Source organism: Aphelocoma coerulescens, chromosome 2 (assembly GCF_041296385.1).
Source record: "Aphelocoma coerulescens isolate FSJ_1873_10779 chromosome 2, UR_Acoe_1.0, whole genome shotgun sequence".
Classification (NCBI taxonomy): Eukaryota; Metazoa; Chordata; class Aves; order Passeriformes; family Corvidae; genus Aphelocoma; species Aphelocoma coerulescens.
Genome location: NC_091015.1, coordinates 55,921,758 through 55,944,335, shown reverse-complemented (window position 1 = coordinate 55,944,335; position 22,578 = coordinate 55,921,758). Strand labels below are relative to the sequence as shown.

Below are 22,578 nucleotides of genomic sequence, written 5' to 3'. Positions count from 1 at the left end.
CTGACCACTGCAAACAGATAAATCAGCCTAGGCTGGCCTCAGCTGGAGTCTGTGCCAGCAAAGTGAGGTAGGGACTGCAAGGGGAAGAGGTGCTGCATGATGCCTGGGGCCATGGAAGCAGACAGGGGTTATCCTGGAGGGGCTGCTGGCAGGGGAGGTGGAGTGAGATGGGGGTGGGGGTGGGGGAATAACCTGGCTTCTGCTCAAGGTAAAACCACCTCTTTCCTTACCAGGAGCTTGGAGCCAAGGCTGAAACTGAAGTGCTAAAGAAATAATCCTTGCCCAGAGCAGTTGGCTTTGTTTCAGGATTGAAACTGGGAGTCAAAGATGTTTTTATGTCAAGACTTGCCTGAAATCTCTCACTGTGGTCCATTTATTTCAGTCTGTGGCTGCTGGGGATGCATTTCAGATGGGTAATGATATTTGGGAGCTTGAGGACAAACTTCACTTCCTAATCAAAATGTCTCCTCTGTGCTCTGCTGCCTGTTGCTCATGGCTGTGAGATGCCTCAGATGATGCTTGCGTACATTGCGATGTTCTGAGTGTCACACAACAATCAGTTGTAAGCTGTATCTTGTGGGAGTTTGTTAAGGATGCAGCTTGCTATTTCTTCTCAAAAACATGACATACATGGCCATCAGTCAGGTGTCCATGCAGACAGCATTCTATCTGGAGGAGAAAATCAGTAACTATTACGTATTTTAACTCCCTCACACCATCAGCTTACCAGATTGTATCTGGAACAGTAAACCTCAAGTAGGTGAAATAAAGGAGAAGGAGCAAATTATTTGCTAAGTAAGTATCACATTAAAATAAGTATCTTAAGTTAAGGTTTGTAGTTCAAGCAGGACTGGGCAGATGTAATAAATATTGGGTCGCGTGGGATGTTTCCACGGCACTGAGAAAAGAGAGTGCTTAGCAGATGAGAGAGAAAAGCCAAGAGCAAAGAAGAGTACAGTAGCAATCTTGCACAGACAAATAGAAATTTTGTCCCTAAAAAAAAAAGATCTGTAATGAAACTGGAACCCTTTCTTCCATTAAAATCCAATTACATAGTCATTCCTCCGTCAGTTGGATGTCCCTGGAAATCTCAAGCTGTAGCCTTTTATTGAAACCACTTATGCACGTCAACAATATGTTTTTTGCAGTGCTCATTACACCCCCACTTTTGCAACATGTTATTTTTTCCCCCTCTATGAAATCGTGACTTAATGCAAAGTAATGGCATGTCAAAGGCAAATTTACAGCCCCCGTCTTGAATGCAATGCTGAGTCTCCTGTCATGCGTGGAATGTAATTACCATTAAGGCTGAAAAATGAGGGAGATGAACAGTAGTGGCAGTTTTTCTCAAGTTTACATAAACACTGGCTGCAAGAAGAGGGCAGGAACATTAAAATCAAAGAGTTCCTGTCACATCAGTGCTTTAAATCTCTAAGCGGCTCCTTGAAAATCATCTGGCCTCGGTGAACACAAACAACCGATAAAAGCTTCAGTTAAGGTCTGCTCTTATCTGCTAATTTCAGGGCAGTCTTGCCCTTTACCCACTGTCCCTAGGAAAGTAGCGATTTTGGCACTTTCTCTTGGCTTGCTAAACTCTCTGCCATGGCAATAATATTAACGAGCTGGAAAAGAGGTAAAGATGGGGTTGAAGGTGTTTGAAGAGGAAATCCCTGTATCGCTCACTGAGGAGTCGTGGGGAAACACTCTGTGTACTTTACGAATCCTTACAGTTAAAGACTGAGTGATGGAGAGTACCACTCCTCTCATTCCTGCGGCTGGGTGCAGAGCACGCCCTAAGCCTGACCCAAAATCTCACAGAAATGTGGGCAGCATCTCCCACCAGTTCCCGCTGAATCTGCAGGGTTTGTCTCCTACTGGCAGCGCCAGGAACCAGGAATGCCTTGGGAAGAAGGAAGTGGCAAAGGTGTTTTAAGCCTTTCCCCCCCCGCCCCCCAGTTGTGGGGATAGTTCTTTCCCTGACTTGTGCTGAGTTAACAGCCAAAACACAAGCCCACAGGTTTCAGGTTTCATTAGGGACCTGAAGCTCTCATCAGGTTTGCCAGAGGATGTTTCAAAGGTAACTTTTCTGTATGAAACTGGGCAGATTTATTGTCTCTGTGGTTTTATTGAACGTTTTTGGCTTCTGTTTTCTCTTTTTGGTTTTTTTCATGTGAAACCCGATGGCTTAAGGCAGGATTTGTTTTGTGGCTTTGATGGATTGGAGTCTCCTCATCCTGCCGCTCTTAATGGAGCAGAGCTGTAAAGCACTTCAGGTTCAAAAAATTTGGTGCTTGTAGGAAACACAGGTTGCTCATGTCTCTGTCTCCTGGATTTTTTGTGTTGCTTCCCTTCTTCTTCCTCTGAGGCTGGCTCTGAGCATTGTGCTGGAGTCACTGGCAAGCAGCCACCCAAGCAAACTTGGCCTGTGTCTTAGCATGGCCCTTTTGCTCCTCTACTCCCCTTTGTCTTCTCCCCATACCCAGCAAGGATGGGAGCAGTGCTGTGGAGATGCCCCTGTCAGAGTCCCATCACGCTGCAATGGAGAGGAAGAGAGAAGGAAGCAGGCAGGAAAAAGACAGAAAAAGGGACACCCCACTGGCAGTCTGTGTACCAAAGCTCAATAATGTCTTAATGAAAAAAGGCAAAATGCTGGTCTTCTTCCTGGCAGCCTTTTCCTGCTGCCATTGCAGTCACCGTCTCCGGCACTTCTGAGCTGCTATAAAAATGGTCCTCTTTAGTCCAAATGGGCTCTTCTCATCTTCCAAACTGCGGACTGTGTGGAAATTGTAAACAGCTGCAAATGGTTTACCTAACAGCAACAGAGAAATGACAAGAAAAACAAAGAATAGGAAAGTCTAAGGCAATCCCACTTGTAGGTTTTGAGACTGGTACTGATTTGCCACAAAGTAATCATGTGTTTTCAATAAATATCTTATTTTTCATTAAAACATTGCTTTTTGTGGCAAGCATTTTTCTTGGCAAAAACTTCTTCCCACCAGTGCCTTGCTCAGCATTTGCTTCTGAGCTGACAGAAATTTGTAAGCTCCAAATATTCTGGAGAGAAAAGAGGGTTTCACCCCTCAAATTTTTCAGGTTGAAGGTTCTAGGTGAAGCCTAGATGTATATCACCTTATAATGCATCTAAGTCTTGAAATCACAGAATCATAGAATTTATGAAGTTGGAAAAAATCTTTAAGATCATCAAGTTCAGGTATGAACATAACACTGCCCACCATCTTCACCATTAAACAAATATTTCCATGCTCTTTGCAGAATTTGGAGCTCCAGATGGGCTAGAGACTCATGCTTTCAGAAGTCATCTCCACAAAGCACAGGTTGAGTGCTGTGGCTCATTGCTTATAATAAAAATACTTTTAAGCCCATAATTACTGAATCTTTTGGGATCTATCCCATGCAAGGAGAGCAGGTCTGGGGATGGTCACCAGGCTGAGATAAGAGGAGCCCAGGTCATTAAAGGCTCCCATGGTGGTAAAGCCAGTCCACAGCCAAGCCAGGACGTCTAGTCCAGGGGTCAGGGATGGGGATATATGAGATTGAGCACTGGAGATATAGCTCAGGCAGAGACTGGGATAGAAGCCTGAGCCTCAGTGTAGATCAGGAGGGAAGAGACCTGCAGGGGCTTCTCATGACCAGACTCCTAGGATGAAGCAGTCCATCCAGGGCCCTGACACAGATACACTCACCCTTTAAAGTTGTGGACAGGTATTTGCAGTCCTAAACCTTGGAGAGTACTCTCAGTACTATAAATCATTCAGGTATTAATGTTCCTCAGTGATAGGAATCAATATCAACAACTTCAATGTTCATTGCTGGTGCTCAGGCAGCAGGACTTCATCTAACCTTAACCCCAGTCAGGTGGGGGGAAACACGATCCATTAAATATTAACTTAATGACATAGTTGGAATAAATGTATAAATGTAAACACCACAGCACTCAAGTAGAGTTGAAAACACCCCAAGGGGCAAGTATCCTTCTGTACAAGTGTGAAAAAAATTGGGTCCTTCAGAAATGGTGAGAATGTTCTTGAGAGTACAATCCTTTTTGCAGTGTCACACGACTATGATGGACTTTTATCAAACCACTGTGGTGATAAAAGCCCAGAATTGAGAAAATCAAATGGAAAAACTAAAAGTGGGAGGAGGGTGTTAGTAAAGTCTAATGTGTAATGTGCCATGTATTCATTTTTAATCAGGTTCTATATGTGACCATGGTAAGGAAATATGACAAGATTCCTCCTCTAATATTTCACATCCTTGCTGGTGGTCTTATTTATTCATGCTGTGTTTTTCTGAATGTAAGCACTGGGGATGGGCAAGAAGAGGTGGGAAAAGCAGAGAGAAAAAAGCAGAGACCATGCTGGAAAAAGAAAAACCCCTCTGAGTATTCATCCTTTACAGAGCACATTCTGCTTTTCATTCCACGTGTGAAAACAAAATGCAGTTCTTCTGTTCCCCAAAGTACCAGTGGACAAAATGGGTTTGACTTCTTTAAATGTAATGGAGTGGGATCATTCGGAGTTTGGGGTTTTTTTTTTCTGTTTCACTGAATTTTCCACTTTTCTAGTACCCAGATTAATTTATCCTCTATTTAGTTGTAGACAATTTGTCCGTTCTGTTTTGTTCATTTTATAAATCTTTGACCCTTGATCTGTTTTGATACGTTTAAAGGGATATGATTTAGCAGCTAAAGAAGGTTTTAGTTTAATTAACAGCTATATAAAAAGTTTTGTACTTTCCTAGCACAAGAGTGGCAGGACTTGGACCACTGCTTCCTGGTTAGTCCCACCAGCCAGAGTGCAGGACATACACATTTCACCAGCTAGCTAAGCAGAAAGGGATAAGCTCCAATCTAAGAGGAAATCATCATGCTGGGAATGACTTTTACGATTTTAAGGATAGCAGATGAGACAATTTGCATGCAGTATTTCTTCAGTTAGGGTCTGCAGCTTTGATCAGACACAGAGAATGAGTCCCAAAAGACATTTTACACTTTCTTGTGTTTCTCAGAGTGAATTCTCTCCTGCCATGTTAGGCTCTTTCTGGATAGCTTCTTGAAAAGGTTTGAGTGATGGAGCTTTATTGGTGTATGTATTCAGAGGAAGCAATTTAGGAATTACTTCGACACAAAGGAAAATCTCTTTATGAAATTCTAGAGATGGTTGCATATTCATTGTTTTAATAAGCAGAGGTGGAACCTTGCTGCTTGTCTGAACAAATTAACCTAAAAACTTGTCATTGCTTCCATTTGTATTTTGCTGGTGTGTTAAAGGATAATGTCCTGTGAAGATTGTCAAACTAGTGCAGTTCAGACACTGAATAGCAAACCTTGACAAAGGACTTCGTGTTAACTGAGAGAGATAATATTTTGGAAATAAAGGCAACAACACAACAGATTGTTAGACATTTTTTCAAGAACAGATGTTTTGAGGAACATTTTAAATTACCATCAAAACTAATCTGGGTTGGTTTTTTTTTTCCATATTTGCTTCTTATTTATTTATCTGTATGACATTTTAAATAAAGGACATCGAAGAATAGAGTGGTCTATAATACCACCTATAGATAAAACCACAGAACAGCCCTTCTGCTGCTCTGTGACCCTGCTTCAGCCCAGGCTATTGTCCAGAATGTGAAATGCCATGTCGCATGAGACCATTTGTGGCACAGGCCACCCACCTGCAGCATTTTTTTTTTCCACGTACCCTTTTTATAATTATTGTTCTTAATTTGGGTATAACATTGCACAGGTAAGTTACTTCATCACTCACAAACAACTGGAAGTTGTTAAAAGATCCAAGTGTACATTATTTATGATCTGATCTAAGGTTGAGTGAAATGTAAATTATACAGAAACTTAGAGAAGATTACCTCTCTCCCTAAAAGCAGTTTGCACTAATGCCTGTATGTCAGTTTTCCAGGAGGTCGTCCTTAGCTCGCCATTTGGAGACATGATATAAGTGCAGCTCTTTTAGAAGGAAGAAACAAAATCAGATTTTTTTGTTTGTTTCAGGGACAAGTGTCCTCAATTAACACTGACAGCTATTTAATTTCATTTAAAGTAGGTTGGTTTAAAATACGATTCTTATCTCGCCACCGCAGGATGGACTAAGTCTCTCTTTTAGAGCCACCCAGCAGTGGGGATTAAGGGAACTCAGTTACATTTCTTTCTACAGAAACCTGAGCTCCATTAGCAAAATATAGATTTGAGCAGATACGGACCCAGCATCTGGCCCCTTAGAAATAAGATAAAACTGTGGGGAGGAAATTAGAGAAGATCCAAAGCCCATTTAAATCAATAGGGAGGCTCCATAACCTTCAGCAGATTTTGGATCCCACTCTCAGAGAACAGAAGTACTTGTTGACCATAAAGAAATAAATCATTATCAGTTCGTTAAGGCCTTGATTTGTTTTTCTCTAAAATCTCTTATTTCTTTCTCTAGCAGTAACTGGCTCTCTTAAAGAAAACAGGCAGCAAGCTATGCCATGGTGGAGAGGAGTATATATTGTCCCTTACTAAGAGGGTTGTTCCTAATCTTCTCATGTATTGATCCCACCTCAAATGCTGCTTAAATTGTAATTAAGCAATGTGCTGGTTTATGTGCTGGTTTATGTGCTGGTCTAGACTTGGTAGAGTAATAAAACCAACTACTGTAAGGTTTTGAAAATGTCTCTTCACAGTAACAGATACTGATGTGCAGTGCTTTGGTCAGTTTGGTTTTGTGAGCTTCTCATTTCTCATACAGGTTCTTCTTTTCAAAAATCACTGATCCTTTTGGCAGAGACTTTTTGTTAAAACACACAAAAAAAAAAGCCCTGAGGAAGCATAGGGAGGCAAGAATGAGAAATACCTCTCTTATCCAGCTCTAGACAGGCCTTCAAAACGTTTGAACTTAGTGAAGTGAGGAACTGATGCTGAACTGGTTGCTAAGAAGGTGTCATGTATCATATTGGATTATATAAACTCATTGTTTGGGGTGATTAAAAAATAGTTTCTTATCTCTGGGGTTGTTTAACTCAAAGCACAAAGCTTGAGGGCACAGCTACTAAATTATATTTGCTGAGCCATGGTCAGCCAGAAGAAATACCCAGGTCCCAGGATGGTTATTGTATGTGATGGCTTCACAACAGCCTCCTAAGACACCAGGAAAGCTGTGAGGAGCACAGTCTCCATATCTACCAAGATGTGGGGTCTACTGGTAACAGTTCCAGCAGGCAATATTGCCACCACTGGTGGTCTCAGTCCAGATCACAGCTTCCTATTTGAGTAGTCCAGTTCTAGGTGTCAGTCTAGAGGCTGTTTTCTCTGTCACCAATGAAGATACAGAAGAGGAGTTGCAGTACTGCTCTAGATAAGTGAACATGGTGAAGCTCTCTGTCAGCACTCACAAATAGCATCTACATGGCACTTAAAATCAGTACCTAGCGTCCCTCTACCAGCTGTGGAGCTACAACACTTTTATACAAAGATAGGCCTCCCTGCCTAGGAGAGCGTATCTGGGGTAAGGAATGTGTTAAGGGCTCTCAGGTGCTTATGGTTTCACTCTAGGTACCCTTGGGCAGGTCTTGACCTTGCTACAACCAACTGGGAAGAGTAAAGAAGTGATATACCTATTTCCTGGTTAGCAAGTGAGTGGACTGATTTGCTCTTGTCCCTCTGGAGGTCCTAGGGCTGAGAAACATCTGCATTGTCTGTGGGGTTAATGGTGCCAAAGAGGGAAGGGCCATGAAAAGCTACCACTTGCTTGTTGGATCTTGCAGTGGTGAATGAGAGGAGACTCCTGAAATAACAGGGAAGGGGATGTCAGTGTAGCACTAAAAATTCCATCAAATATCTAACTTTTCTGTGAACAGTCATCTACTTCCACGTTGATGCTTCCTGTATGCAACTGACAGCTGTACCCACAGCCCATCTCCCAGGACAGCTGTACACAGGTAACCCTTCCTTGATATGCCATTTTTTTCAGGTTGGTGCTATGTTGGTTCTCCCTTACTAAAATTGTCCTTTTATCACCCAAGGTGCTTGCAAGCAGTGATGTTACAGCTTCTACAGCTGCGGTTAACAGACTGGCTGGCGCTCCTGAGAAATACCTGTTAAAATACCTGTTGACTCTGTAGGTTTTAACATAGTTCTGTTTAATTAATGGGAGACTGAGTGTAGCACGGAGGTTTAGGAAAAAAATGTCATTAACTGGAAAAATAATCAATTAGAATTTTTATTGTATTGCAGTGATAAAATCATGCACCGTGTGAGGTGCCTCTGCTTTCTAGTCAAAGTGTTGGTCTCCTCCAACCTACTCATCTCCCATATTCCTTCTTTGCACATTTTTTAGGATACATTTTTGGGTGAAAGAAATGCTTCTGAGGATAATCTTAAGAACAGATTACTCTTGGGGTTTGATCTGATTTTCTTAGTTGTTAAGTCTTAGTATAAAAATTATAAAACATAAAACTACTATTGGGATTATATTATTTCTAAACTAGAATTGAAAGCGACAGTAACAAACACAAACTCTAGAATACTGAATTGATATACCATAGAATTACCCTATGTCCCTAGTTTATAAGATGACATTTTTTTGTTACAATCCCTTTTATGCCTGTTTTTCAAATATTTACTAATCATTAATATTGGCAGTAGGACACTACCAACAGGCTTTCATGTTGAAAACAGCATCATGTTGAAACAGATAAGTGGGGATAAAGAAATGGAAAAAATATGTTGGTGAATAAGGGGTATAAAAGGTTTTTACTTTTATTTTTTCATTTCCATAAGTACTGCTACAGCAAACCAGACCAAAAGATCCATACAAGCCAATACGCTGTTAGTTTTTTTCCTATAAGCTGGCTGGACAAATAGAGAGGAATCCCCTTTCTGGCATATTTTTCCAGCTTGAAAACATTAGTGATAGAAGGACCACTATTTCTCGAATATGCACTGGGGGATGGATTTATCCTCTACAGGTTTGCCTAATTCTTCTCTGAATCTTGTTTTATGCTCCTGGCCTTCACAGCCTTCTGTGGCAATAAGTCCCAGAATTTAACTATTTGAATGAAAAAGTACTTCCCTTCTTTTAAGATTGCTGCAGGGTAATTTCATCAGCTGCACATTTAAGTGCAGTCTTTTGGGAGAAGCAAATACCACCACCTCCCTGGTTTTTTTTGCTGTGACATCCACCATTTTTAGGCACAGTTACTCTTGAATATTTAAAATTCCTACTTTACTGAAGAAAACATTTCTTGATGCTTCTATGATGAGTTATTTTGTAGGACTTAATTTTACCTATCTTTATATATGCTGAAAGTCAAATTTAACTACACCCTTCTTCATTACAATCTGCCTGGATTGTCCTCAATAACATTGTTGTTATTTCAGCCATTTTTCAGTTGATGTTGTGCTCTTTTATCTAAGACCTGTTTTGAAATTTATTTTTATATTAATGTTTCACACTTGTGAAAAATAAGACAATTGTGTCATGGAGATGGTGTCTTTTACCTCTGGACACTACTTGATAACCATGAGAGGTCTGATTCCATAAGGCTGTTGTAGATCATTGCTTCAAATAAAGTATCTCCCAGAGCTTCATTTTTGGGTGAGGAGAGGGTGGGGAAGAACTAATGAAATTTAGTTTTTTGCACTTAAAAGGTGAGATATCTTAGCTACCTCAGTGTAAATTGTTCCACTTGTCCCTTACTTGTGTCCCAGCATGAATAATATTGAATGAACACTTATTTTCCTGTGGGGCAGTGACACATTCAGGGGGTATGTGGTGAGTTGTAGCTGAAGTGAAGTTTTTTCAGTAGCTGTTTTTTGCACCAGTTGTCATGTGGTACAGAGACTCGAATAACCCTGTGGTGTTGGGTTTCAAGGTGAACCAAGCTCTGCCTGTCTGAGCTCCCTTTGCTAGCCCTGCCCTAGGGCTCCCTCCAGCTGCTCCAGTGCCACCTCCAAAGCTGGGTATGGCCCAAGTTAACTCACAGCTGTTAGTTAGCACTAGATCATGCTAAACCCCTTCCATCAGATCTTTCCAGCATGTGTGCACCAGGCAGTCCCATGCTGGGCCTGGGCATGTGGGGCATGGCTTAGTGGTGGACTTGGCAGTGCTAGGCTAATGGCTGGACTCGAGCACCTCAGAGGTCTTTTCTAACCTAAATTGTTCTCAGATTCTATGGAATAAGTGGTTTTGTACTTCAATGAACTGCTTCACCTTTTCCTACGTGGAGATGTTCAGGAGGTCTTAAAGGTCTTAAGCATATCATAACAGGAAATGGGGGACTGGCTTTTCCAGTGTCACAGCAGTTTGTGCTAGTGGAAGATGGGGACCAAAAGAAACAAAGAGAAAACTAAATAAAACCCCTTATAGTACTCCAAAAATAAATTATTTTAATGGTACTCAGCACTATGTTCAGGAGTAATTCATTGCTCCTTAATATGAAATAGTCAAATTTTTATTAGCTCCTTTCATTAAAAAAAATGCTAACTTTTAGGAAATTTGTGTAAAGATTCATATGCAAAGAGTCTATTCACTACTTTTACACCATTTTGAAAGGCTCTAAACAGAAGAATCCACTCACAACTGAGTTTCAGTTTGCAGTTATCAGGAGTGAGGGGTGTTTGTTGCGAACATTATGATGTTGGTTTTCTTGGAGTATTAGTTAAGGGGATGGGTGTTTGTTTAGGGTTTTTGTGCAAACTGTTGTTTGGCTACAACTGGAACAAATGCATTATCTGGGTTAGACTGGTAACTAAGGAAATACTAGAATTTCTTGAATATTGGAAAGAAGCTTTTTTACAAGACAGAGCACAAACATGAAAGGTATCCAAAACTGCTTAGAAACTTCTGACAGACCTATTCTATGGCCAAGAGAGGTTGGAAAGGCTAGGAGACTTCCAGCTTGTTAGAAAGGGAGCGTCCTGATAGTCCAGTGCAAGAAAAAATTAGATGGGAGTTCTGTGTGTCCTGGACTCCTAATGAGTCTGCTTATCTTTAGCTAAAGATAATTACATCTTCTCCTGATTTAGCATGAGAGGCTGGTTGATGGGAACATAATTTTCTGCTTTCCAGTCATCCTGTCCTAGAGTTCAAGTACCCCAGTGCTTCCAAGTTCTTTGACACTTTTCCAGAACATCGCTCCCATTCTTCAAGCTCCTTTCCTACTCCCAAACTGATCCCACACAGAGTTTTCTGTTCCTTCCTCAACAGCACTATGACATTTCACCACCATCTACCCCAAAGTCTCCCCTTTCCTCACCTTATCCATTTCATATTGTGGCAGCCTTTGAATAAAATTGTTGGTAGCACAGTGTTTGGTGAGCTCTCCTAAGCTCACCCTCTGTCTCCCATTGTGATTATAGCTGATGAACTAGGTTTTCAAATATTCACTCCCAGCTGTCTGCAATGGGAGCTGTTAGATGTTGAAATATTCCTATGCACCTAGTCCAAATAGAACCCTATTGTAATGAACAAAGGAAAATGGTGTGAATTTCCTCCTAACAGACAAGAGATTATGAGTTTGGGCGTGCATACTCATGAACATCTGGTAAAATGCTATTTGGTGATGAAAGCTTCCTTCACATGGTCAAGTCCTGACAGTATCACATGCTGTTTAGTCTTAACTTTTATTTCAGCAAGTGCTACACTTTTGCTTTCAGTGACCTTTTACATCAGTCAGAGGCCATGCCACACACACTGTGATTTCCACTCTGAATGGGGAGGCTGAGATTGAAAATTGCAGGTTGGAAACTCTACCACCCCAATACTCAGTCCCCATTGTTGCAGCTAAGCTTGTTATTGTGGAATAATTATTGTTATGTCGACACACCAAGCACTGGGATGATGACTCTGCAATATCAAGACTGCTGTTTTCATGAGACTCATTTCAATAGACATTTACAAGTGACCTTGAACTGCAGCAAAGATACCCTGCTGTTCTTTTGTGGTTTAGATGGCCTCCATGGCACAGGCATGATGCTGAAATAGATTCCTTCCACAACGATCTCTAGGAAGCCTTGACTGTTGGCTGATGTAGCCCTAATGATGGGACCTAGACTGTTATCAAAGCTGTGTTACCATTTTGCCTTATGTCCTTTTGCCTTATTTCATTTTCTTTATGTGAAAGAGAAGAGGGTGATGGGGGGAAATACTGTGCTATCTATACTCTGGTGTTTTTGTTATAACTGTTATCTGGAATTGTGGTACACGGAGAGTTTTCATTACAGATGTAGGAACTCTAGGACAGGAGGACAGCATCTCTGTCTTTGCATTTGTGTTTCTGATGACTTGATGCAACAGGAGATTTTACAACTGTGGCTATGCCCAAGTTATCTGTATTACTCAATCCATGCTGTTGGAACATTATCCAGACATGCAGGAATAGGATGCAAGTAACCAGTTCTTTCAGAGATGGGTAGGAGATTACCGCTGACTCCCCTGACGGCATCAGAAACCTAAGAGAAACCATTATTTTTTATTTGAAAAGAAAAGTTGAAGGGCCAAAACATAGCACCTGATCCAAGGCTTCGTAATGCTTATCTATGACAGGATTTGGAATAAAGACTTTGATGTGAATGCAAGCTTGATGTAGGACAGTGCCTTCTAGCATTCTTCAAGTCCGCCCTTTTCTTCGCAATTAATGAGGACATGTAGGGACAGATGTCATGGCTGAACATGGAGCCCATTGCTTAGGTTTTCAAAGACTTTTTGCTCAGAAGGAATAGGTACACAAGGTATGACACTTTGTGATTTCTCTTTTACATGCCTTCTTTTTTTAAAGAGTTTTCTGACATATATTGCTAATACACCTATTGATAAAGTTCTGCAGGAAAGTTTCCTGCAAGTCTGTGCTAATGTGAATGTGGAGAAAGGTGTTGAAGAGATAGTCTTCCCCTATATAGACAATGTCTAGACCACAGATGGTTGAAAAGCCATCATTTAAATGAAAATAGGTCCTACTGCAGATGCACTCAGTGACAGGGAAGCTGTTTTGCTGCTGAAGTGCTAAAACAGAGAACCTGTGCTTTCAAGCATGAAAGCAAGGATGTTTTGTTACCTCCCATGTCAAGAGTGGAAGATGCCTGAGGTGAATGTTTGCCTGCTCTATTCCTTTTATTCCAGACCAGACAATCATCCACAGTGGAACTAGAGGAAGTAGCAGGAGAAAGATTGTATAGTCTGTTATATGGCAGCCCTTAATATATATGCTTGTAGCAAGTTTGAAAAAGTCTTCTTTTACCTTGAACCCCCAGAAACTGAAAGACTGAGATGACATTTTCTCTTGAGGTATTACAAGAAAGCAGGACTAGAGTAGTCTTATCCACACTGGTAGGCTATTAAAACAGCAATACAAAATTATTTTCAACTGATCTAAAGAAGTAATAAGAAAGCTGTAGTGTGTGTGTGGGGGGGGGGGTTGTTGATTTTTGAAGGTTTTTTTTTAGTATAATAAAAATTTTTATTAAAAACGTTTCTACCTCAGCCACAGATTTAAAATTGGGTTTGATCTACGACAGTGCTTTGCTTGTCTGGACTCTCCTTTTGCTGGCTTCTCCCACCTGTTTGTGGAATGCCGTCTCTCACTTACTTGGACAGTATCACTGAAGAGGGACTCATATCCTAAGCAGAAAATTTTTTTAAATGTCAGATCTTGAAAGAAAATTTGAAAATAACATTACTAGTGCTGTGTAAAGCCTTTGTAATTTAGTAATGACTTTTATGAGAAAGCTGATGTTTCACATTCTGTACTGATTAATACATGTTCTTAGCATATCTCAATGACCTTTCAAAGGCTGGAATTTCATAGATCTTCAATAATTGCATAGTTCTTGTCCAGCCAGTTGAACTTCTGCAGAATTAATTTATTTGGAGGTTGAAACATTCTATCTGTATCCCTCCCACTTGCTTATGCTTCCATGCAGTAAGGTGGACAGAAAAATATCAGTGCTGTGTCTAAAACTAAGATTTCTTGTTGTCCACATTCTACTGAGCAGAAGATTAAGATATATAGGTATATGCAAATGTACCGGTGTAGAATGCATTTAATTGAAGGATGTTGGATGAAAGGAGCAGATAATCACTACTTTTTCCAATAGAGTTCAAACAGAGATTTCTGGTAGAGATCATCACTTGGGATTTCTTTTCTTATTGCTGTTAACGTCACAGAATCGGGTCTTGTTCACTCTTTACCTCCAAGATATGTTGAAGTCCTCCTGAGACCATCATGTCTGAAATCAGACCAAGAGAGTCCTCACTTGGCTGAAAACTCCTGTTTTCCTTGGATATGTATGCTCAGTGGGGTAGAAAGTCTGTTAAAGTTGCACAATGCCCATTTTTTTCAAGTCAGGCTCTGAGGATGCTCATAGACATACAGTGATTTCCAAGCAGTCTTCCCTCAAAATCAGAAAGCTGTGCCTTTCTACTCCTGAACCATTTTACTAAAATTAAAAGCATCAGAAAGAATAGGGTAAAAGCCCAACCAACAAAATTGAAGTCTTTCTTCCTTCTTTTGTGGAGTTGTCATGCCTCAATTGTAAATTAGAATTTTAGGACTTTAGTGGGGAACAGAGCATTTGGCTGCCTCATTTCATCCTAAAGCAGAAATAGCATAATAGAGCAAAGAAAAGAACAGGAACTACTGCCCAGAAAACTGCCAGTTTTCTCCTGTCTTTGCAGCCAAGCCCTTGGGCCCCTTTCATCTCAGCCCCTGCTATAATTGTAACACCTGCTCTGGAGCTACACGGAGAGCTGAGCCGATAAAGGTGGTGGTTTGCAGACCTGAGCACACTGGAGTGCCTGAGCTTTTTGGAAGGCCCTGCTTTCCCTGGCCCAAATCCAATACACCACTTAGACATCTGCCTAACTTTAAGCATGTGAGTATCCCCTTTGAAGTCCTATGTATATTGTTTTGCTGGACTGAGGTCAATGAGCTCAGTACCTTGCAGGATTGAGCTCCTGAATGTCAGATTTGATTAAATGCTCCCCTTTTCTTCCCCCCTCCTTCTCTCCTACCATGAAAGCCCGACCAGACCTAAAACAGCCTCAGAAAAAAAAAAAAAAAAAAAAAAAAAAGAGGAAAAAAAGAAAAAAATAAAAGAAAAGGCAGGCAGCTGTTGGGAAGTGAGCCTGGCTCAGCTGTGGTAGCTTGGTTTTAAACTGTTGCAGATCCAACCAGAATAAAAACAGTGCAAAAAATCCGATTGGAGATCTGGTTAAAAATTAAACCATCTACACTTTCCTAAGGAAGCTGGAGAATCTCAGCTAGAAGTGAGTGTATATTGATTGTGATAGTGCTGCCTTTTTCTCCTTAAACTCTTGGTGCTCTTGCTTCACGGGTAGGACTGTCTGTTTTATCTAAGTGCGCCTTGTTAATTGTCCTCCTGTTTCTGTTTTTTTTTCCCGTGACTCCAAAACACACTCTCCACAAGTGGAAAGGACCATGCTCTCTCTCCCCCAGTCTGTTCCTTGTCAATTCGCATCAGTTTAAGGTCAGGAAAGCTAACGGGGAACAAGGCACTGCAGCATTTGAACTCAACCTTGCCTTCCCAAGGAACAAACTGACAATTAGTACAGGGATCAGCATCAAAAAAGAGCAACCCAGCGTGAAGCCTGTCTAATTAGTCATATGAACGGAGGGCTTCCCCTCCACTTCCTCAGGAACACATGCCTGTCAGATCTGATACAAAGAGACTTCTCTCCCTAACATAATACTGAAATTAGGTTGAGAACAGGTAGCCCTGCTTGTTTAAGCAACAGGAGGCTTAGCTGCAGGATCAGCTTGCACACCCGTATCCACAGTTGCAGCGTGCTTATGACCATGTGCTTTGCAAGTGATTGCGGGATGTTTCCTTCCTTGCAAAACACAGAGGAAAAAAGAAAAGAGTTGGTCATGTTGCTAATCTTCTCGATTTAATAACACTTCTTGTTTAGATGGAAAACGAGCAAGGGGAAAAATTAGAGATGAAAGCTGAATGACAGTCTCCTAATCTCAGAGAATTGTGCTGGTTGAGAGACTTCATGTGTCTGACTTCCTTTTTTTTTTCTTTATGAACCAAACATGCCTTGATCCCCTACAATCTGAAAGACAAAATAAGTATAACTTAAAACTTGGATTACTGCTAATTTTGCTGTAGTATTTGGATAGTGGCTAACAGCTTGAAATTAAGATCCTATTGCATTCACTCTGTGATGAAGGCGACAACCAAAGCTCATGCAGTCTAACAGCTTGTCTATACAGAGACACACGGAAAAAAAAGAACAAGTGAAATGAACTAAAAGTGTATCTTTTATGATTAGTTATTTAAATTCCTGAGTCAAACTCCTAACTCAGGGTTTAAAAGTCCTTCATCTTATTCTGTGATTCTGTTGAATTTACTTTGTAAGTGAAGCAAATGACATGAAATAAAACCTGCTTTTACCATGTCCTGAAACTTTTCTGATGTGGGCTGCAGAATGTATTTGGCATGCTAGCAATTCTGAATTTTCATTTTGCTCTTGAACATAAGGTATGTTTTATAATGCCATGGCTTATTTCTGGAAGGAGAAAGGAATAAACTACTTGGACATATAGAACTTTTGCATAGAGGTGAAGGAACATCTGCATAGGTGCTGCATGCATATAGTAAGGAAAGAAGAAACGCACTCCGACCACTGCCATCGTTTAGGCAGTGCATCTGCTGGGTTTTTATGATGGTGACATGTTGCACTTTCTCTCTCTCTTTCTCTCTTTCTCTCACTCTTTCTCCCATTTCTCCAAAGTACTTTATGCCTCAGTTTCACTGATACATCTGTCCTTTCAGACAAACTCTCTGTTCCTTCTGTAGGGGCTGCCAGACAGCTATCAGAGAAGTTTGCTCCCACAAGGTACATAAGGCTGCTTGTTTCTGACAGGAGACTGACAGCTGCCTGTCCAGGTTTGGATTCCTGGCATGGCAGGAGAACAACAGTACCAGTCCAAGCATCTGTATTCAGGTTTCTCCTTTGTTTATATACCAAAAAAAGAACACAGATGTTTTCTATTTCATATAATGCTGGGCTGATTCTTGGGAAGACATGCATATGCTTCCTACCATGCATTTACCTTCTGGTACTTCAGGGGACAGAGCTGAAACAATTTATGTAGTTCTTCCTTTCCTATCGATCATGATCCTACACTTATTTGCAAAGAACTTGAGCTGGCCCACTGGAAAGCATGATAGAAGGCCTTTTCATCCTTAGTTATTGTTATTAATGTAGCAGCATGGACAGCCCTGTCTTGAGCTAAGTGCGGGCTCAGGAGGAGCACCACTGTGCCTAAGCAGAAATGCCCAGGACCTGGGATTCTGTAACTCAGTTCCTTATTTCCTCATGTACCAGGGTGTGTGCATGTTGATTCCTCTGATACACCTAGTGATTCAGAAGCAATGCCTCATGCCTGCCAGTGAAGCTGCATCTCTCCAGTATTCAGAAAAGTGCTCTATGCTTCATTCATGCAGATGCTCCATGTATTAATTAACTGAAATCAGATACTTGTTGCTTTTAGCAGCTTGTATTTGAATAGACACTTGGTGGCACACTTTCTCTGAAGAGTGCTGTGGGAACACGTAGCTGTTTTGCTAGAGACCCTTTTTGTTATCTTCCCTTGTCCTTGGCATGGTGTGTTTGTACAGGCTGCCAGCCTTCTGGCTTTTGCAGCTTACCTGGAGAGGATGAGCAGATGCTTTTACAAAACAAACAAACAAAACATTTCCCCACAGACCCTTTTCCAGTTCCCCAGAAAGAGAAGAATATTGACAGATACAGATTTCTGCAAGTTTTGGTGACCACCTGTGTGGTTCCAGCTCAGCTGAATTTCACTGTATTCTGTGGGTGGTAGAAACACAAAGTCCTGCTCTCATGGATTTCCTGGGCATTCCTTCCTGCTCCTGCATTGCTGCTTTCTAGAGGGTACAATACTCTTCAGTATTCACATATACTCAGCAAAACACCAACGTTTGCTTTAGCTGGCCTTGGTGCTACATATTTCTGTTACACTCACACATAAGGAAGAATCTCAGTGTATTAGAAAAGGTATTTGTACAAGTAGTAAGAAGGTAAGTGCTTTGTGATCTTTCCTCATAAAAATATTCATGGCTCATAAATATTATTTACCCCACTGCCCCTGTTACACAAATACTTGCCTAATACTATTGCTCAGCCATAAAGCTTACTTTTGCTTTCAGCAGAGTTCAGTGGCATGAGATGGCTAATACAGGTATCATCTCTTTGTGAATATGCATTACTGGATCATTAAAAGTAGAATTGTGTGTACATTGCCCTGAAATTTTACAATTTTACACGATGAAGGCACAGGTGCCTTCCTGTGCTTGGTGAAATATTGGTCAAAATGTGGAAAAATTGTGGGCAGTACCCAATGTCTGTTGAACTTATAGCTCTAATTATCTTTCCTTCATGCTGGTTCTAGTAGCTGGTACCTCAGTGATGCAATGGACTGCACGGCACTTGGCATGGGGACCACTAATGAACCAGCAATAAAGAACTTTGCCAAAATCCACTGCCATTAGATGTAGAGAAATGGCCATATTGTCAAGTGTTTTTTATATTTAGCCATGAACAAAAACAGTGGAATAGTAGTACGATACATGTCAAAGATGTCTGTCATATGATGAACTGGTAACTAGTTCCCTGGTGTTTTATCTGCAGTTCCCCCAGCCCTGCAAGTAGTATTTTAATTAACAGGATAGTTGTCCAAAGCAGTCTTTACTTACCTGCTCCTTACTTAGTGTATTATGACATTTGCTGCTCTGCAAAGCTCTGCAGAGCACTGAGGACTTGTGCGAGGAGGAAAAGAAACAGCAGATTTGGTTCCCAAATGCTTTAAAGCTTCATTTAAAACCAGTGAACGAGTAAAGGGTTCCCATTGCTCACATGGGAAGGTTTCAGATGGTATAATAGTGTCTTTTTCATCCTTTACAGCTCCGGTTCGGGTCTGTTAGCCATTTCGGCAGTGTCCCTCTGAGGGAACGTTAGCGATTCTGCTGCTGTTGACTCACAAAAGGCTCCACTTCCTTGACACACCACAGTGACTGCAAAGAAAGCCTTTCTCCATGTGAGCCATGCAGCAGCTCAGCCTGGTTCTTGTTATGTTCCTCTCCATACCACTATACTTTGCATAGATGCAGTACCCACCCAAATGGGGTCACGTCTGCTGCTGACAATCTGCTGACATATTAGATAACTTATATGGGTTTCTTCACTGCTGCCAAGGGCAAAATATTCCCACATACACCATTTTTTGGTTGGTTTGTTTGTGGGTTTTTTTTTTTAAACCAGATTCTGGTCAAGTTGCAAAAGCAGGGAAAGTTGCTGAAGTATTGTGCTAATAAGCTAAACACTGCCTGGTCTGCTCCCCAGAAGTGTAGATATGAAACAATAGGAAAATAACAGGATTTTTCCCCTTGTCATGTCTGATGGATCTTTTGCTCCTTTGTTTCTTCCTATACTCACCTGATGTGGATGCTGTGCAATTTATTTTCACTCTCTTTTAGTTCAGGGAGGTCTAATCTAATGATTCACCAACAGGATCTTCATCTTCAAGACTAAACACATGGTCAGTTTGCAAAATGTCTTAATGTCTCTCACAGAGTTTTTTACCCAAAGCACTGTCTTTGTTTATGTAACACAAACCAGATATGCTTCATTTCTGTGATATTACCGTAAGGGAGCTATGTTTCCTGCCTGTTTCTCAAAACTGGTCTCCTTAAGAAAAAAAGGTTGAAACAATTCTGTCTGTCCCACCCCTTCTCCAACAAAACTTCTGAACTACTTGGGTAATTTCAATTTAATTTGGAAACAATGACAGGATGTCAATGATATTCAATGTCTACTTCTTTTGTGACTATAGACAGATTAATATAGGAGGCAGGAATTCTCTTTATACTTCCATTCATGGCTTGAGTCTCTTATTAGAAAATTATTGACATAGTAAACTTTATCACAAGACATAAATTCATGGGTGATCAGCCTTCATAGGTTCTACTACTTTCTACTACTAATCAAAATATTTCTTTGTGTCCCTTTCCATGCATGCAACTGAGAAACGGTACATAAATTTGCACATACTGCTGCTCCACTGAATCATAGAGGAATAGCCTGGTCCCCAGAAAACTGAGCATGGGGTAGATGTATCAGCAATCTTGCTCCTTGAGCCGTGGCAGCTGGTCTGTTTTCCCAACCCATGGAGTTTTGTGAGCTCTGACATGTTCTTCCTTGCTTTGATTACATCGGTTTCATTTGTTAATAAGATTCTGTTAAAAAAAACCAAAAAAACCAGCAAACAAAAATCCAAACCAACCAAACAAAAAAAAATTGGTAAATTCAAATTATACCAGAGGAGGCAAAATTAACTTTAGTTGTTTTGCATGTGCTACTATCTCATATGTAATAGTTTACACCTCTTCCAGTCCCTGGCATATGGATGGCTAAACAAGCTTGTTAGGAGCTTCACTGTAAGCCTTCAAAAAGGACCTCACCTAGACATGTCTTAAGCTATTTGGTATCAGTGGGGCACATGAATATCAAATCTGCTGAACAGATAGTAAATCTGGTTTTTGTCTTTCTTCTTAAGAAGGGAACCCAGCTTTTGTAAAATCTGGGTTCCATATGCAGAGCCAGCTATGAAGTCTTTCCTTTCACAGGAAAAGCCTGCACCAGTGTCCTCAAAGTTTCATCAGCTCTGTTATGTCTCTCATGTCCCTTCCTTCCCCCCCAGGACATTCAAAGTACCTTTTGTCAGGCCTGCCTCTTCTTTACTAGAGACAGATGGTGATAAGTAGGTTTCATGTCCCCACTACCTGTTAATAAACAGAGGATAAAAGCAATGAGCACATTGAAGGACCAAGGTAAAGAGCCTAGCAAGGAACTTCTGCTTCTGGTGTCAGTTGTATGGGTCAACAAAGATGATGTGACCAGGTTATGAACAGCCTATTAGTGTAATTCACTCTGAGTTGGGCTGCAAAACAGTTTGTTACAATCCTTCCCCCCTGATTTATGGCTTCAAGGGGAGGTTATTTTAAGATCTCAAGAACTAAGTTCAGGAATATGGTTAACTGATGAAATGACCCCCGTCTTTGCTAGATGGTGCATGGCATGTTTCCTGTGGATAGCTGGGATAAATTCACCAGTGACTTTGTGTGTTAGCAAAGATCCATCTAAACAGTGGCTTAAGAATATATAACAGTGACACACCACAGGAAGAACACTGTAGAATAATCACTGTTTATTAACTTGTCTGGGGCTGAACGTGACAATGTTTCAGCTTTACGTCAATATTTATGTGCTCTGAAAAAGAGCTGGCATTTCACAGCAGAACCTGCTTTTCTTTAAAATAAAAAAAAAAATCTAAAAGGAAAATGAGAACCAAAGTGAGTTACAGATGTCAAGGACTGTAAGCTGCCAGTGATGACATGAGATAGCATTCAGATGATTTAGGCAATGTGTGAATAAACTGAAAATTCTTTTGTTGAAAAAAAGACAGGAAAAAGAAAAGATGGTTTTCACTTCCTCTCTTTCTCTAATGCACAACCTCCCTTCTCTACCTCTGTAGCCCATGCATCTCTCCCTTACGTGTTTCAGATGCACTCAGAAGTTGGTTCTTTTTGGTTCTCACTTTTCCATGAAAGCCCTCTCATTACCATGACAGTTGGTTCTCTGGATTTTAACATGGTGCATCTTTAAGAATGTACATTTGTGTTAACAGAAAAAAAACAGGTTAAGTGACATGAATACATTTGAAATCCCACTCTTTGCTAAGTGGCTGCATCTCCAGCCCCACATAGCTACCATCTACACCACTGTTGGTGGGACAAGTGCATGCTCTTCCTGTAATTCCACAATCACCACCATGGAAAGCACAACAGACACAAATTTTAAGGCAAAAGAGCAAGGTCCAGAAATAGACAAGAAATAACAAGGTTAAAATGTTTTTCAAAACTGTATATACTCAGTTTTCAGTGGAGAAGACCAGCAAAGTGATGGTGACCATTGTGTTGTGCTTGTGACTGGTCTGCACCCATTCAGTTCTCCAGTTCTCAGGTCACACATTAGAGGAGGATCAGTCACTGTAGATTAGCAGATGTCATCCATTTTAGTGACAGCAGAACTAAGTAATACTCCTTTTTCTGCAGCAGTCGGTAGTTTCTCTAAAGACATTTCCAAATTCAATTTCTGTTGGGTTAATTCCTCTTCTCTTATATCATACTGCAGACTGGACAGCTGCCTCAGCTGGTGTCTGAATCTTCAACAAAGAAGAGGTCAGCAAAACTATTTTTCAACATTTAGCAGAAATCTACTGAAACTGTCAATTTTAGAAAGCTGATGGCAAGTTGTTTGACAGATGCCAAGTGGTAAGAGCCCAAATATACTATTGGGAATGTTTATTTGTGGGCATAATCTCCCCTGTCAAACTGAAGAAAAGGAAACCATGCAGGTTTCAGATATTAAGTGACAGATTTCATGCAGTCTTTCTTTCACTGGAAACGTGATTGCATGTTAAACATAGAAGTGCTCTTCCCAATCCCTAGGAACACAT

The 22,578-nt window shown here is 40.8% G+C and overlaps 1 long non-coding RNA gene across 1 annotated transcript; it reads left to right on the top strand.

Annotated features, from left to right (window-relative positions):
• The first annotated feature begins 7,549 nt into the window (after positions 1 to 7,549).
• On the top strand, positions 7,550 to 16,413 carry LOC138105748 (uncharacterized). Its single transcript, XR_011148653.1, has 5 exons — positions 7,550 to 7,647; positions 7,873 to 7,953; positions 8,038 to 8,132; positions 14,688 to 14,884; positions 15,177 to 16,413. It is a non-coding gene; the product is annotated as an uncharacterized lncRNA (long non-coding RNA).
• Positions 16,414 to 22,578: the final 6,165 nt, after the last annotated feature.